This window comes from Sceloporus undulatus, chromosome 6, assembly GCF_019175285.1.
Source record: "Sceloporus undulatus isolate JIND9_A2432 ecotype Alabama chromosome 6, SceUnd_v1.1, whole genome shotgun sequence".
Lineage (NCBI taxonomy): Eukaryota > Metazoa > Chordata > Lepidosauria > Squamata > Phrynosomatidae > Sceloporus > Sceloporus undulatus.
This window is the reverse complement of record NC_056527.1, coordinates 148973892-148991303: the sequence shown is the minus strand read 5'-3', so window position 1 is coordinate 148991303 and position 17412 is coordinate 148973892. Positions and strand designations below refer to the sequence as shown.

At 44.1% G+C, this 17412-nt stretch overlaps 1 protein-coding gene across 2 annotated transcripts in view; it reads right to left on the bottom strand.

The window, feature by feature from the left end:
- Positions 1-9954, bottom strand: part of OTUD7A (OTU deubiquitinase 7A) — a 69628-nt gene extending 59674 nt beyond the window's left edge. Inside the window, exon 1 of one of the 2 annotated variants that reach the window (XM_042476989.1) lies at positions 9819-9954. The gene's annotated coding sequence lies outside the window, so the exon portion shown is untranslated. Of the gene's footprint in view, positions 1-8418; positions 8513-9818 lie in introns of those variants that run through there. The other variant, XM_042476990.1, reaches the window with a different exon arrangement.
- Between the last annotated feature and the right edge of the window lie 7458 nt (positions 9955-17412).

Here is a 17412-nt window from a genome sequence, read left to right as displayed (position 1 = left end):
ACACAATTGCATTGACTGTTCTAAACAATATCCAGGGCTGCAAAATACACAACTGAAAGAGCAAAAAAGAAAGAAAGAAAAAGGAAACAAAACAAGGCAGAAAACAAATATATATCAAAAGCTGTTGACATTTGAAAAAAGGGCTTGGAAAGCAGGACTATGAATGCAGGGAAGGAGCACATAATAATTCCCTGCTGCATGCTTTATTTTCTCCCCAGCAAAAGCATAAAAGTTTGCCTTCCTATTGCCATCTTGTACAACAACTGGAGGAAACTCAAATAATACCATTGTGATATATTATTAACTCACATAACCAGTTTGCCATAGGTTTAGCCACAGTTTGCCACTGGTCAAGTCAACCAGCAATCAAAGCAACACAGTATAAGAAATTGCAGTTGTGAATGGAGTAGATCTTAGGAAGGAACACAAATATAGATGTTATAAGTATGGACCTCAATCTCCTTAACGTCAAATACTCTGAAGTCTGAACGGTGCTGTAATAGTCATCTAAATCCAGAGGAAATTCAGTGTAACTGGGTACAGACTGCAATGCAACTCACACCAATTCAGGCAAATATATTTAGGCTATAATGCCATTGCAGGCAATTCATAGGGTTGCACTGTTAGGCCTTTAGTCTATACATGCAATGAATTTCCCTATCCTTCCTCTTCTTCCACTTGCATTTTAACTAATCCACTTCTGGCAGATATTACCTATAGGCTGACATTTGGTAATGCTATAGCAACTGGTATTCCTTCTCCAAAAATCATTTGTGGTTGAGTCTCCCTTATCTGGACTTCTGAAATCTGAAATATTCCAAAATTATCCACATGGAGTTAGTGACACCTTTGTTATTCCATGCACACACATACACACCTGTATTGTTATTGTTGTTGTTGTTATGTTTATTTATACCCCACCTTCCTCCCAAGGGACTCAAGGCAGCTTCACATTGCATATCAAATGATTTTCAGGCTATGCCATACGTTTGCAAGACATAAATGAGACATAAGCAAATTTCACATATGAGACAAATGAATTTCATGTTTAGACACAGGTCCCATCTCCAAAAGATATGTCATTACGTAGCTGCAAATATTTCAAAATCTGTAAAACTCTGAAATCCAAAACACTTCTGGTCTCGGGTTATTTTGGATAAGAGAGGCTCAACCTGGATGCATTTGCACCGTAATAAGCACCATTGGAATTACATTGAAATTATACCCAAGTAAGCATGCATAGGGTTGCATTGTTATTCATCAGTGCAGCTACACAGCATCTAACACTCTTGCACACTTCTTATAAGGAAATGTCACAAGAATGAAGTGACAGATCTGTGGATAATGGCACACACAGACAATCTGGATACACAAACCTTTGAGGCCGACACTAACTGAACTATTCACACAACTTATTTCGAACTTTCTTCTAAGCAGGAACCAAGGCAGACTTTAAAATACATTCTTGTATTTCTAAGATTGTAATGAGATATCTGAGTGCTAGCATGGCATAGTGGTCAGAGCATTGGAGCATGGCTCTGGAGACCTGGGTTGGATGCCTACATCAGCCATGATACTCATTGGGCAAGTCACACTCTCAGAGGATGGCAATGGCAACCCTCCTCTGGAGAAACGTGCCAAGAAAACCCTGTGATAGGATCACCATATGTCAGAAACGACTGAAAGACACAACAACAGCAGCAACAACAACAACAACAACGAGACAGCTAATACCGACCACTAGCAATACACAAGCACAATATGCATTTAGTTTCTACTAGAAGTAATTGTTCCATTTACTGTATTCCCAATGTCCAGGCTGTGTACCAAAGCTCATCTAACCTGAACATATAGCCCATGAATATAGCCCTGAATATATAGCCAAATGCATCTGAGGAAGTAGACTTTAGTCTAGGAAAGCTCATGCTGCCAACTTCTTCATTTCAGTCAGTCTCAAAGGTGCTGCAAGATCTCTCCACATACTGATTCTACAGACTAACATGGCTATATCTTGAATACAACAACAACAACAACAACAACAAATTTTATTTACATACCACCTTTCCGAAGGATCAAGGCGGTTTACATATTACATAAACAATGCATAAAACATAGCCCATGCTTTTGGGTATCAAAAGACTTACAGGAACCAGAAGGTTTTAGAGAAGTATAAAACATCTGTTGGGTTTTGTAGAACCCACAACTGCCCTTTGGCACTGAGAATACTTTGCAGCCAGGGAATATAGACTGATCCTTTATGGTGCAAATGGAAGAAACAAGAATATAACCAGATAACGTGGAAAGAATGGCCAACTGGACAGGAGAATGGATCCACAAGGAAACATTTGATAGCAAGGAAGCAACATTAACAACCTAAGAGATGCAGACGACACCCTAATATTAGCAGAAGACATTCAAGAATTGGAAGAATTAATAAGAAAAGTCCAAGATGAAAGTGCCAAGGCAGTTTTGATGCTGAACATAAAGAAAACAAAAACAACAACCACAGAAGAAATACACATGTTCAGTCTAGACGACGGGGAAATTGAAATACAGTAGTTAAATATTTGCCATATCTAGGATCAAACATTGACCAAAATGGAGACTGCAGTCAAGAAATAAGGACTAGAAATGGTAAGGGCAGCTATGAAAGGACTGGAAAAGATACTGAAGAGCAAAGACATACAACTGAGCACTAAAGTCAGAATCGTCCAGGCCATTGTATTCCCCATCATTCCCATGTAGGGATGCAAGAGCTGGACAGTTAAGAAAGAAGATAGGAAGAAAATCAACTCTCTTGAAATGTGGTGCTAGAGAAGAGGACTTAGGATGATTCCATAGACAGCTAAGAAGACAAAGGAGTTTATCACACAGGAGGAATTTCTCTTAATTTCAAATGAAAAGAAAGTGGGTCCAGAATGCATTCATGTGAATTCGCTAGTTCAGCAAATTTACGTGAATTCAAATTGCCTTCAAACTGACTTCACATTGCCCAAAAATAGCTTGCCATTGCCTGAAATTGCGTGTGATCACCTCTCACGCAATAATGTGACACCCCATGATTGCATTCGGATTGACTTCCCATTCCCCAAAATTGCGTGTGGAAGTCTATCACGCAATAACATTAAACCCCATGACTGCGTTCAGATTGCCATTGGATTATACTTCCAGTTTCCCTTGTCTGATAACGTCCAAACAAATGGGTTCTCGAACAGATCAGACCAGGGCTCTCCTTGGAGGCAAAGATGGTCAAGTTGAGCCTATCATAGTTTGGCCACATCATGAGAAGGAATGGGTCACTAGGAAAAGCAATAACGCTAGGAAAGGTAGAAGGTGGTAGAAGGTGGAAGAAAGAGAGGAAGACCACAAACCAGATGGAGAGACTCAATCAGGGAGATTATTATGGCCAAGGGCCTATTGCAGGATCTGGGCAAGACTGCAGTGGAGGAGAGGGAGCCTTGGAGATGTCTCATCCATAGGGTTGCCATGAGTTGGAACTGACTCAAGGGCATATAACAACAAACAACAATATAGCACATCTGATACAAAACCCTAAGCCAGAACTTCCATGCCCAACGACAATACATTACAAAGACAATATGTAGTGGTTTGAGCATTGGACTACAGCTCTGGAGACCAAGGTTTGATTCTTCACTTGGCCATGGAAACAATGTTCATGCTGCAAAACCCTGAGTGAGTCACACTCTCTCAGCCCCAGAAAACCCCAGGATAGTTTTGCCTTAGGGTTCCTACAGGTTGGAAAGGACAAGGACAACAACAACAACAACAACAACAACACCTCCCCAAAATCCCATACTACTTTCTACTAACAGAGGAAGAACCTGTAGCATGAATAGGCAACAAATATCTTTAAAGAGCAGAAACCAAATTCAGAACATCTTTTACTCCTTGTAGACTTTTTACAAGTTTTGAAAAGTGTAAAAGTTGTGAGTTTTTAAAAAAGCTTTGAGGTATTTTACATATATATATATACACACACACACATATGTAAAATACCTCAAAGTGTATGTGTGTGTGTATATATATATATATATATACACACACACTGTATACACACACACATATATACATATGGACACATATATGTACATATATATATATACATATATATAGTGTATACATATTTCTGTGTGTGTATATATATATATACATTTGTCTCTCTCTCTCTATATATATATATACACACACACGTAAAATACCTCAAAGTTTATATATATACACATATATACATATGTACGTATATATATATGTACATATACATATATACACGTACATTTATACACTGTATATACACACACACACACACACACACAATAACAAAGCAACAGCCAAGGTTTGGATAGTGAAATAAGAACTGTGCATGTGACTGATAAGATCTTGCATCTGTAATTTTATAAAACAAGACTATCAAGCACATGTGTGCGGGTGCATGTATGCACACACATACACACAAGTGTGTGAGAACAATGTGTCATTTCCAAAGACCCAAACAATACTCCAAGCCCTAGATTGCTTCCAGAGAGCTAAATGCTGGCAGACAAATAAAACAGACTTGTCATTTCCAGCAAGCCTTGCTCCTGAAAAGCCCTTCATCCATCATTACTGTACACATAAGTAAAGCATGCCTTACATTAACAGGAAGGGAAAAAAGCTTTTAACAAGTGAAACCTAAGGAAATAATGACCTCTGTGCCACAGCTTGAAAGTTTTGTTCATATCACAATGAAGATCCCAGAAACAGTTGTGAAAAATTGGGACCAAGCAGAGCATTAAGCCGAAAAGAAATCATGTACATCAGACTCCTGATCAAATTAGCTTCTAAGTCTGATCTTTTGCAGGACTCTTCAAATGATAAGGAATGTGATACCTTAAATGATCGTTTCCTACTGAACTATAAGATCAGTAACATTGGGATGCAGTAGGATGTACCAAACTGGATTTAAATGGTTCCATTGTCAGTAGCCCACTGGGCGACTCTGGGCAAGTCCCACTCTCCAGCCTCAGAGGATGGCAATGACAAACCCCCTCCGAAGAAGCTTGCCAGGAAAACCCCATGACAGGTTTGCCTTGGGGTCCCCATAAGTCAGAAACAATGTGAAGGCACACAACAACAAACAACAAATTGCCAATTGCCAGACCTCAATGTTTGAGCTACAGGCCAAGTGCACACATTCTGCCTAACGTCATGGACTGACATTTAAATGTGAATTACAACAAAGTTCGAGAAGAAGTCTCTCCGGATGAAAATCCCACTTGCTTTCATGGTACTTAACTATTCCAATGTGTCTCTCCAGACATTGTTGGACTTCAACTCCCAGCATGGCTCAACACTGGATACTCTGGTTGGAAGTTGCAGTCCAACAATATTGGAAAGGCCATCCTTTGCCCACCCGTTGTAGTGTCCGTGACACAAACAGAGTCCGAATGTTGGATGAGACCCCAAAGGTCATCCAGTAGAACCCCATTCTGCCATTCAGGAAGACCCAATCCAATAATACACTATAACACACAAAGGACACATAATACACAAAGGATACATCTTTCCAAAGACATTCCTCTAAACATTTCTTTTAATATCCTTAAAAAATAATGGCACAACGCGCTCAATGTGCACAATAAACAGTACAAAAGAATAGGGTGCTTTTCTCCCCTTTAAAGTCTGCTAATTTTTTAGGCACTGGATAAGCAATCTTTTGCTTGTTTGTTTTCATCATACTCCAAGTATATCAACCAATATTTGGCTAACAGGCCCCACATCCAAGTTAAACAACTCTATCCACCGGTAAAAAAACCATCTCACAAGGGCTTTGAAAAACCCAAAAGAAAAGAGTCATGCAACATTTGCACAAATGCCATCACACCTATCTTAATTGATGCAATATGCTTTCATATGCTTTAATGCTTAATACTTAATATACAGTACTTTAATAATCAGAATTTGGGGAGCTCTTAGGATCTTCACCCTTATAAACACGATCACACTTACGGTGCACAAGTGGTTTTACACCAAGCATAAAAACCACAAACATTTGAGATTGCAAATAAGTTGAAAATGATGCCAAGAGGTCCTGAGCCTTCAGCAGCCCCTAAATAGGAAACAAACCAACAAATATCCACTACCTGGAGCAACTGCAGAGGAGCATGCTTTTCCTCCATGGCTAGGAAAACCGTTGTGGCGACTGCTGAGGATGGGGAAAAGCAAGATACCAAAAAGCCTCTCCAAATCCTCAGTGGTTCTTCTGAGATTGCTGTTTTCCCATTTCTGGTAGTCAATCCAGAAATAGCAAATGCACAAATACACATACAAATACCCAAAATCTGAGCACCATACATTTTAAATGGCATGGTGGAAAGGTTTTTAAGTTCCCATCCCTGCACACACAAAAAACACACACATCCTTTCCTCAGATCCCCCCTTCTGCATCCATGCAACCAAGTGTCTACGCGGGTCCAAAGAAAGTGTGCAATTTTGTACCCAAACATACACATGTGGGAAGAAAGTGTGTGTCTGTGCATGTCCCCATTCCTCCAAATGACATTGGATGTGGCCTTGAAGGCCAAGAAGCCTGGATGCCAGCTCTAAGGTGAGCACTAAATGAAATATTTCCCCAAAATAGCCACCCTGACCACTGAAATGCTCCATCATTTAAGCCATTAAGTCCCTTTTTTAGTTCTAACGCACTTATTGATTTGGTCCAGGTTTGCATCCAATTGCATGCCGTGAAGTGCATTATAAGATTCACGCACTGCTTTTGGGGGAAAAGGATGGAGAAAGGAGGAAAAGGCCGGCGAAGGCAGAACAGTTTGTTCCACAGTGACATCATTGGAACTGGACAAATCTGACCGGTCCTTTCGGTTCCAGCATCCTTTCCGGCCCCATTTCCATGGTCTCCTTGCTACAAAAGGCCGAAGCGTCCACAGAGTCCTGCTTCTCCCTTAACCACCATCTCCTTCCTTTCCCATCATCCCACCTAACTCAACCCACCATGGGCCCAGCCTTCGAGATTTCCAAAGAGTCTCCATAGAAACATTAATTTTGTTTTATATTGCTTTCCGGCGTGACATTCCTGCAGTCCCCGAGTCAGGCTTTAAAAATATCACAGCCACCTAAAAAAATGGCAAAAACAAAACCATCAAGAGGGCTTCCTGGCCTTCCTCCTCCTTCCTCCTCCTCCTTGGCTGCTGCATCATGTTTGACATGCACATGATAGCTCTCTCTGCATCATGTTCCCTGCTCACATCTTGGAGGCCGGTTCCCTGTTTTTGCTGGTTTGCTTTGCAAAAGCAGACAGAGTTTGTTGGGGGTGGGGAGGCGAAATGGGAGCCAATGTGGTGGAGTGGTTTGAATGCTGGACCAGGACTCTGGAGACCAGGGTTCGAATCCCGGCTCAGCCATGGAAACTCAGTGGTTGACCTTAGGCAAGTCACACAGCCTCAGCCTCAGAGGGTGAGAATGGCAAACCCTTTCTGAAGAAACTTGCCAAGACAACCTCATGATAGGGTTTCCTTATGGTCACCAGAAAACGACTTGAAGGCACACAAGAACAGCAAGGGAGACGAAAGCAATGGGCATGCATCCATCTGCACATCCAGGCGCAACCCAAGTGCAGGTGCATGGATGCACATATGTGTGTATTTGTAAGAGAGAGAGGTGCAAACAGCTATCACCAGGATGCACAAGTAGCTGGAGATGACTTGATTGCACACAACCACAACAATAACAGGGGAGACGAAAGCAATGGGCACGCACACATCTGCACACACAGACACATCCCAAGTGCATGGTGGATATGTGTGTGTGTGAGAGATGTGCACAAGTAGCTGGAAATGACTTGAAGGCCCATAACAAGAACAATAACAAGATCAACAACAAGAACAACAACAGCAACAGACATCTACACACACAGGCACATCCCAAGTGTGTGTGTATGAGAGAGGTATGCAAACAGATATCACCAGGATGCACAAGTAGCTGGAAATGACTTGAAGAAACAACAACAACAACAACAACAACAACAGCAACAGGGGAGATTAAAGCAATGGGCATGCACCAATCTGCACAAAGGCACATACATCCCAAAGGCAGGTGGATAGATGCACATATGTATGTGTGAGAGAGACAGATGTGCAAACAGCTGTCACCAAGATGGACAAGTCCCCCTGAATCTTTTTGCAAGCTGTTTGATCCCCTTTCTTCCTATATAAGAAAGGCTGCTTTCCTTCATGCAAAGACCCCAGCAAGCCAGCCATTGGCCCAGGCTGCCAGATGGGCCCCCAAATCAATAAACTTTTCTTTCTTTCTTTCTTACCTAGACACACACAGAGACACATTCACACTTGTGTTGACCTTCCTTTTCCCAGCTGGATGGCCTTCTTCTCCCCTTTCCCTCCCCATTACCTGCTCCCAGCAAAGTGAGGCTCCATCACCATCCTTGGTCCAAAGGCAGACAATTGGGGGGGTTGTAAGATAAGGGGTTTAAAAGGGAAAAAAGAAGGGATGGAGGAAGGGAGAGAATAAAGGAGAGGGAGAGAGAGTGAGGAAAGAGAAACAAGAGGAATCCTGCAATGCAGACTCTCTCCTCCTCCTCCTCCTCCTCCTGACAAGCCAAGCTGGCTGCTTCTGTATTGTCTGCCCCCTTTTTTCAATTGTTTTTTAAAGATAGGAATGGAAAGGGGGGAAGGAGACAGAGAGAAAAAGGATGCAGTGCTTGGATTATTGACAGGGGGAACAGAGGGACCTTCTTGAACCCCAACAAGGCCCCCCACTGAACCCCTTCCTTGATGCTGCTTATTTCCCAAAGGGAAAATAGAGAGCCATCTTCAGCAGCAGCATCCCCACAAATTTTGCCCTAATTCTAGCAATTGGGGGGGGGGGGGGCTGGAAGAGGAAGAAGAGGAAGAAGAGGAGGAGGACATGAGACTTGAAAGGCCCAGAGGGAAGGACAAGAGATGGAGGAGGAAGAGGAGGAGGAAGAGGAGGATGATGGGAGAAGGATGGGGACCAGAGGGAAGACAGAGGTGGGGAAGGGGCGTTTGGGGGGGGGGGATACGTGGCCAGTCTTTTTTCCTGCTGCCTTGGCCTCCAGCAAAGAGAGGGAAAAACCCACACCTTTCTCTTTCTTCCTCTTCCTCTTCCTCCTCCTCCAGCTGCCTGTATTTCTCTGTCACGGGGGAGGAAGGGAGGAAGAGGAGGAAGGTGATGATGGTGATGATGATGGTTGTGGTGATGATGGAGGAGAGCTAAGAGAAGAGGGGGATGGGGCGGAGAAGGAGGGAAAAGAGGAAGATGAGGAGGAGGGATGGGGAGGGGTGGGATGGAAAAGGAAGATAAGGATGGATGAGAAAGGTGATGATGATAAGGAGAGATAAGAGAAGAGGGGATGGGATGGAGGAAGAAGGGGGGATGGAGGAAGGGGAGGAGAAGGAGGAGGGGTTGATGAAGAAGATAAGGATGGAGGAGGATGGTGGTGGTGATGATGATGATGGAGGAGGAGGAAGAGAGGGGAGAGAAGAAGGGATGGGATGAAGGAAGAGGAGGAGGAGGATGGATGAATAGATGAGGAGAGGAAGGGAAGGGATGGAGAGGGAGGAAGAACAGATAAAGATAACGAAGAAGGTGGAGGAAGAGGAGGGAGGAGAGGGATGGGATGGAGGAGGAGGAGGAGGGATGAAGGGGGAATAGGTGAGGGGGAGAAGAAGTCAAGAAGAGGATGAGGAAGGGGTGGAAAGAAAGAAAGAAAGAAAGAAAGAAAGAAAGAAAGAAAGAAAGAAAGGCAGAGGAAGAGAGCAGAGTCTCACCTCTCCCGGCCGTGGCTGCGAAGGCCTCCTTTCCATTGCTCCTTTCCTTCCTTCCCTCCTTCCTCCTCTCCTCCTTTTCCTCCTCCCTTTCGGCGTCGTCGCTCGGCGTCCCCATGAAGTCACCGCAACGGAGGCAGCAGAAGAGGAGGAAAGAAGCAGCAGCAGCAGGAGGAGGAGGCCAAGGGCCCAGGACCTTCCTCCTCCTCCTCCTCCTCCTTGTGGGTTGTGTGTGTTGTGGGTTGTGGGTCGTGTGCTCAAGGGATGCTAAGGGGCCCTTGTCTTCAGCATCCTTTGATGCACCTGTCCTGCCCCAAACCTTGCAGGCTGGCACCGCTGCGCAACCCTGGCATTTGCAGTCTTACCTCTTTGGGGGCAGAAAAGGGCAAGGACAGGCCTTGCAAGACTAGAGGGGGGGAACTGCAGGAAAGAACGCCCTGCATCTCCATCCTCCTGAAGGTTGCATCTAATGCTTTCCAAATTTGGGTCCTCCGTCCGTTTTGGACTCCAGCTCCCAGAAGCCCCAGCCCACTTGGCCAGCAGTCAGGGATTCTGGGAGATGAAGTCCAAAACATTGGGAGGAGCCAACGTTTCAGCTTAGCTTAGGTTCACTAGCTTCAGACCCAGGCTGCAGTGGCATCCACATTCTTGCAGAATTAATGTATTGCTGTATCTGTCATGGCTCCATCCTGTGGGATGTGTAGTTTGCTGGGGCACTAGAGCTAGACTGAAGATGAACTATCCCACATAAAGCTTTTTTGCAAAACACACACACACACCAGTGAAATCCCACAGTGTTTGGTGCCATGCGGATGGCTCACCTCTCCTTCTCCTTCTCCCTTTCCTTTCCATTTCCATTTCAGGACCTGAAGTTTTGCCATTTCTTTTCCTTTCCTGGGGCATGTGGGGCTACCTAGACCGATTCCAACCACCTGCAGCATTCATGGATCACAGGCTTTGGCGTTTCTGAGAGTTTCTCCAGAGATGTAAGTAGGAACAAAAACCAAGACACCATCTCAGCCGCTCACAGCAAGCCGTCTCTGGCCCCTGCAGAAGAAAGTTATGCTTTCGATGTGGAGTTTTCCTTTACTGCCATCTGTTCTGGGAAGGCTAACCATTTTTCTTGCTAGTAAGCCAGGAATAGCAATAGCAATAGCAAGGACCTCCCTAAGTCGTTTACAACATGTAAACCAATGGTTCCCAACAAGATGGGGACTCATTTTAGCCACCTACAAAAGGATGCAAGGCTGAGTGGATCCTGGAGCCCTGCCTGGGTTGTGAAGGGCTGCAGTACCAGCATTAGTATCATAGACTTCAAGGGCCCTGATGCAGTCCAACTCCCCTTCTGCCATGCAGGAACTCTCAGTCAAAGCATCCCCGACAGATGGCCATCCAGCCTCTCACTAGAATTGTGGCTCTGATGGCATGGCTTCGTCCTGCCATGGTGGTAGGGGAGCCCCAAATTCAGGGATACAATCCTCTGGGTTTGGATTATTATCCCTTCCCTTGGTTTAAATTTTCAACACACAATCCCTAAAGCCATGTGCTTTGTGGCAAAGCGTATCATCCAATTGCCCATTCACCCCATGCATTCCATGCTTCCTATCACTCATCCAGCTGCGGTTCTTTGGCCAAGAACTAAACAGGGTCTCATGTACTGGAAAGATTTCCTTCCAGGAGGCCGGAGGAGACGGCAAGATCTGAACACCTCCTTTTGCCAAGGAAAGCGCTTGCAGATAATCCTGTGTTTTGCAAAAGCTCAGAGGGAAGCTTTGCGATGATTATTGCATGGGAAGGAAAGCAGAAGCGAGAGAGAGAGATGGCCGTGGCTCCCTTTGAACATCCCTCTGCTACCAAGGAGAGCTTGTCTCTCTCTAGAAACACTGAAAAGCCATTAAGCGAGGCTTCGTGGTACTCTAATGACAAACTAATGACAAGGCTAAACCTCGGGCAAGTCAGAGGAGATAAGTGGGGAAGGCGAGGAGATAAGTCAGGACCACAGTCAAGAGAGTGTGCTTGCATGCGGGTGAGGATTGCAAATGAAGACCATTGGATTCTGGGACACTACGTCTCCCTGCCTAACCATCCCTGTGGTCATTTGTACTTTAAAAGCAGGGCCCAGCAATCCTTGCAGGAGATCTTGCAAGGACACATTGCAAGGCTACGCACCCCCCCCCCCCCTCCACAGAATGCTTGCAAAATGCCACCTGGTGCACATGGAAGAATTTTTGCTCATTTTTTGGACTCCCTTGAACCATTTGACGCTAGGAGAGGCCTTCTTTTAGCAACAAGAGGTAAATAGTGAAATATGAAGATGCTACTATAAGTCTGACCTCCTCAGTGCAAAAACAACCACTATGTACAATGGAGACGCTAGTATGGGTCTGACCTCCTCAGTGTGAAAGCAGCCACTATGTGCAATTGTCTGAACAGACAGAGGAGGGAATTATGTTTGGTTTGCTCCTTTAAGTGAATCGTCAGCATTCGCCAATTTGGACTTGTGTATATATACCTGGGTGCATCTACACTGTAGAAATAATGCAGTTTGACACTGCTTTCACTGCCATAGCTCCATCCACATTCCAAAATGGCGAATGCTGACGATTTTGACTAGTCACCAACATTCTTGGGCAGAAAAGGCTGAAGACCTTGGACCTTATCACATGTTTGGGGGGGGGGGTTGCAGCTCAGATCCGCAGTCGCTCCTGTTCTAGCAATGCAAAGCGTGATGTTTTTGCATACCAGATCCAGAGTCACTCCTGTCTAGCAATGCAAATTAAGGTTAAAATGTGATGCTTTACCACACCTGGTTGCCTTTCTGTTGCCCTTCCGAAATGAGAGGGAAGCGAAGTCAGTTCTATTCCAAGCAGGTCACGTGATGCGGATTCAAGCAAAGCGGAGTGAGTGCACATTGTATTACCACACCGGAGGGTTCAACGATTCGAATCAGCATCCTTGCACATACTCAGTGGGGCTCTGGATGTTGTCCTCCTTCACCATCCCCTCCTTAGCTGTCATCCTTCATTGGGGTGAAGAAGCAGTCAGGAGATGATGGGATAGGTTGCTGGGGGTTCCTGGGGTCAGGATTGGGATGCAGGAGAAGACAGGGGATGATGGGATAGCTCGCTGGGGGTCGCTCGGGCCAGGATCGGGATGCAGGAGAAGACAGGGGATGATGGGAAAGATGGAATGGGTTGCAGGGTGGCAGAGGGGGCAAGATGGCATGAAGGAGAAGGAGAGGGATGATGGAGCAGGACGCAGGGGGCCAAGGGAGGTGACATCAGATTGGTTTTCCACACCAGAGCAATTCGCAGCGCAATCGAAGGGAACCTGGAAGCGAATTCTGTGAAGTCACTTTTTTCCGGTTTTACAAAAATGAGGGGTCGCTTTGGAATTACTGTGGAAGCACCTCGCAAGGAGCTCCCATAGAAAGGAATGGCGTCTGATAACACATTCACGTTACGATGTGAATCCGCATCGTTGGACCCACAGTCACATCGGAACTGAGCCAGAAAATCTCCAAAAAGCTCTGTGTGATATACTCCCTTGGAAATCTACCAATCCAAGGATTCCATAAAATGGCACTACAGCACTTATAAGTGAGGTCAGTCTGCATTATTTCTACAGTGCAGATGCACCCTTTCTCATTCGTAGGCTTGCCATTAAGTCAAAGCTGAGTTGAAAGCACATAACAACAACAACAACAATGAAACCAGTTAGAGGACTGCAATACCTATCCAACAGAATCTTATTGCATCTGAAAAATGAAGCATGTTTATCCTGGCATAAGTGCTTATGGATTCTGACCCATTTCAGATGAATCACACACAAAGAGCAAGATTAAGTTACTACTCTCCATTTACATCCTTTGGCAAGCTATTTGACACTCAACATAGCCTTGCTCTTTTGAAAATGCAAGTCTTTCCAGAGGAAAGAGTTGCCCATCGGAGTCGCTTACAGAATAGAATAGAAAAAATCAGAGGTTTCAAAATGCCAGCCATCAAAATTCAGCAGCTGCTTTTCTGCTGTGACACCAAATTCCCTCCCATAAGATCATCCTTTCCTCAACTAAAAATGCCTTTCGATTGAGAGAGAGGCCCAAGCCAAAGACAATCTCCTCTTCATCACAGTTGGTGTGCGAAATGCACCCTCTCCTGGATAAGATGAGCCTTGCCTCTATGAGGCTTGCTTGGATCAAATGGATCTCCTTTTGCAAAATATTTGGGAACTGCAGCTGCTTGCAACTAACCCTGATGGATACGACAGACATCAAAAGCAGCAAATTTGCTGAACGTTTTGGCCAAAATCCTGTTGGGGAGTTGCACCTTTGTAAGTGGACTTAGGTCTGCGGGAATTAGAACTCTGCAGCTCCATAGCATCCATATCTAGTAAAGAGCTACTGTTACGTTACTACATAAAGGAGCTGGCAAAGCGACCATTGCACAAAGGGACCGATGCACAATGATATGAGCATGGCATTGGTGCACAGATTATTTTCCACCTTTTTAAAAAAGTAATATATTAAATAGTTTTAATTCTGTTCTTGTTGTTTGTTGTGCATCTTCAAGTCATTTCTGACCTATGGCAGCCCTAAGGTAAAGCAATCTGGGATACAAATAAATATAATATAATAATAACCTGTTGCAGTGCTTCATTTGGTGAGGTTTGTTCAGAAGGAGTTTGACCAAGGTCACCCAAGGGTTTCCGTGGCTGAGCAAGGATTCGAACCCTGGACTCCAGAGTCATACTCCAACATTCAAATCACTGCATCACTCTGGCTTTAATGCTTCACCAAACTACAAATCCCAGGGTCCCATAGAATGCCACTGTGGTGGTTAAAGTGCTATCAAACTGTTATTGTTATGCAGTGTGAAGGCTACCCAAGTATATTTGGCTCCATCAAATATATCACGTTACCAACTTTTAGGACTGCAATGGTAAGGTTCTTTAACCATCACCAGATGGTGCTGTTCTACAAAAGACATTTTGCACACAGGCTGCAAAGGACTAATAACACTGCCACTGGTGATGATAATATGGACATTAACAGCAACAACCTTGCGAGGCGTATCCATATTTCCACCCCATTATGTTGCAGACAGTCTGGAGAAAGTGTGAGATTAGGAAACAGGAGCTAAGATCCTGCATTGGATCTGGGTAGGTTAACATCCCTGCATGCAAAGTTACACACTTAAGGCCTGAAAACATATTGTTTACTCCACACCAGAGTAGACCTATTGATTAAATTAATTGTTGAATGGCGAGTCAACATGCTGGTAAATCCCACTGATTCAATGGATCTACTTTAATTTGGACTAACAGTGGGGTTTGCATCTAACTGTGCTAGGTTGTTGTTGTTGTTGTTATATTTATTTGTATCCTGCTCTTTTCCCAGAACTGGGACTCAGAGTGGCTTCACAACATGAAAAACAGTACAATTAAAAACATAGGCATAAGTACATTGAAAAGGAATTAAATTATTACAATATTAAAATGGATAGTTATTAAAAGAATAAAACACATTTTAAAAAGATAACAATAGATAGATAGACAGACAGACAGACAGACAGACAGACAGACAGATAGATGATAGACTTCACCATGCTTATGGTGAATGACATGGTTGTGCAACTGGGCCAAGACACCAAACCTGCCACCAAATGCCCATCTGTGTGCAATGGGCACCCAAACACAGCATCTATCTGCTTGTCCAAAAGTGGGCTGCACACTCAACTCTGCTTCTACAAACATGAATTGTGCATGGACATTGTGCGGCATGCCAAAATATCCAACCATTTTGGCAAGGGAACTTGTGCATGACTTAGATTTGATTACAAATATGTTGGTATCCATTGAGATTTGGTTGCAGGAACCCCTGTGAATATCAAAATCGATGAATGTTCAAGTCCTGTTAAATACAGTGGTGCAGTGAAATGATGTCCCTTGTATAAAATGGAGAATTCAAGGTTTGCTTTTTGGAATATATATATATATATCTCCAAACCGTGGATAGTTGATAAGTAGTGCCAACTAGTGGTTCTCCCATCAGTGGTAAACCCAATGCAGATTTTACTCCAGAAGGTGTCCAAGGTCCTGGATCCTAGGCCCCCATTAGGTTCAGCAGCCTGGATAGCTACCTTTCCCAATAATAGTCCAAAATGCACTGCAGAAATAATCCAGTTTGAGACTGCTTTAACTGCCCTGGCTCAGTGCTAGGGAATCTGGGCAACTGTAGTTCATTCTGGCACCAGAGCTCTCTGACAGGGAAGGCTAATTGTCTCACAAAACGATAGTTCCCAGAAATCCCTACCATCAAGCCAGGGCAGTTAAAGTGGTCTCAAACTGGATGATTTCTGCAATGTGTTTTGGACCATTGCTAGGAAAGGTAGAGAGCAGGAGAGAGGAAGGAAGACTGCATGCTACATGGATAGGCTCAATTCACCAACAGGAGGTGCAATGACTTTTTAATCCATTTTGCCTTCTCTTGCGATGACACTGCAAGAGCATTTCTAAATGTTTAATTGAGGGGGGCTTGCCTTCCTCTGAGGCTGAGAGAGTGTGACTTTCCTCCTCCCTTGGATCAAGTGAGCCATGTCAGGAGGACCTTCAGTCAAGCCAATGTCCTGCCATGTTAATGCCCATTCTTGCAACGATGCCCATTCTTGCAAGACAGCAGGCACCTTGCTTTTGTTCTGAGTGGGTCAAGGAGAGAGCAGAGAATCCAGGACCTGCTCAGCAGACGCGGATCTCTCTGGGACGCTGGCAATGGCTGTGGGTTTTTTGACATAGCCAGGATGAATGGAGGCATTCGCCATTGAGAAAGATGACAATGGACAATGGGAAGCTGGGTTTGAAAAGTGACCCAAGGATGGCAGGAGATGTGGGGCAACAACTTGGCAGTGGGTCTCCTTCTGAAGTTGTTGCTGCACTGCAGAAGTAGGGCTTGAACTGTCATGGCTCCATCCCATGGCACGCTGGGTTCTGTAGTTTCTTGTGGCACCAGAGCTCTCCAAAAGAGATGGATAAATAGCTCACAAAACAATGGAAACCAGGATTCTGTAGAGCCGTGGCAGTTAAAGTGGTGCCAGACTGCATTACATATATATTCGACTATACATTGACCTCATGTATAAGTCAAGGGCAGGTTTTGGGGCCAAAATTATGGATTTTGATGTGACCCGTGGATATGTCGAGGGTAAAACTTCCCAAACACTTCTGGTCCAAACAATTTCGATAATGGAGACTCAACTTGTATTCAATGATATGTCTTGATACTTCAGGATCATGCCTAGTTTGTTCATAGTTGCTTTTCCAAATCTAAGTCTTCTTATTTATTTTATTTCATTTTACATCCCGCCTTTCTCCCCGGAGGCAGCTCATAAAACCTTTAAAATTATTATAAAACTCAAACAATTAAAACATCTATAAACATCTTCTTCCAATTTTTTGACCGCAATCTCTATTCTGATTAATGATTGAGGCGAAGGTATGGAAAACCTTGAACTACTTCAATATCTTCTTCATCTTTTATCTAAATCATCTGCAGCCATTAGTTTTGTTTCCTTAATGCCCAGCTGTACGTTTATGATGTATTTAG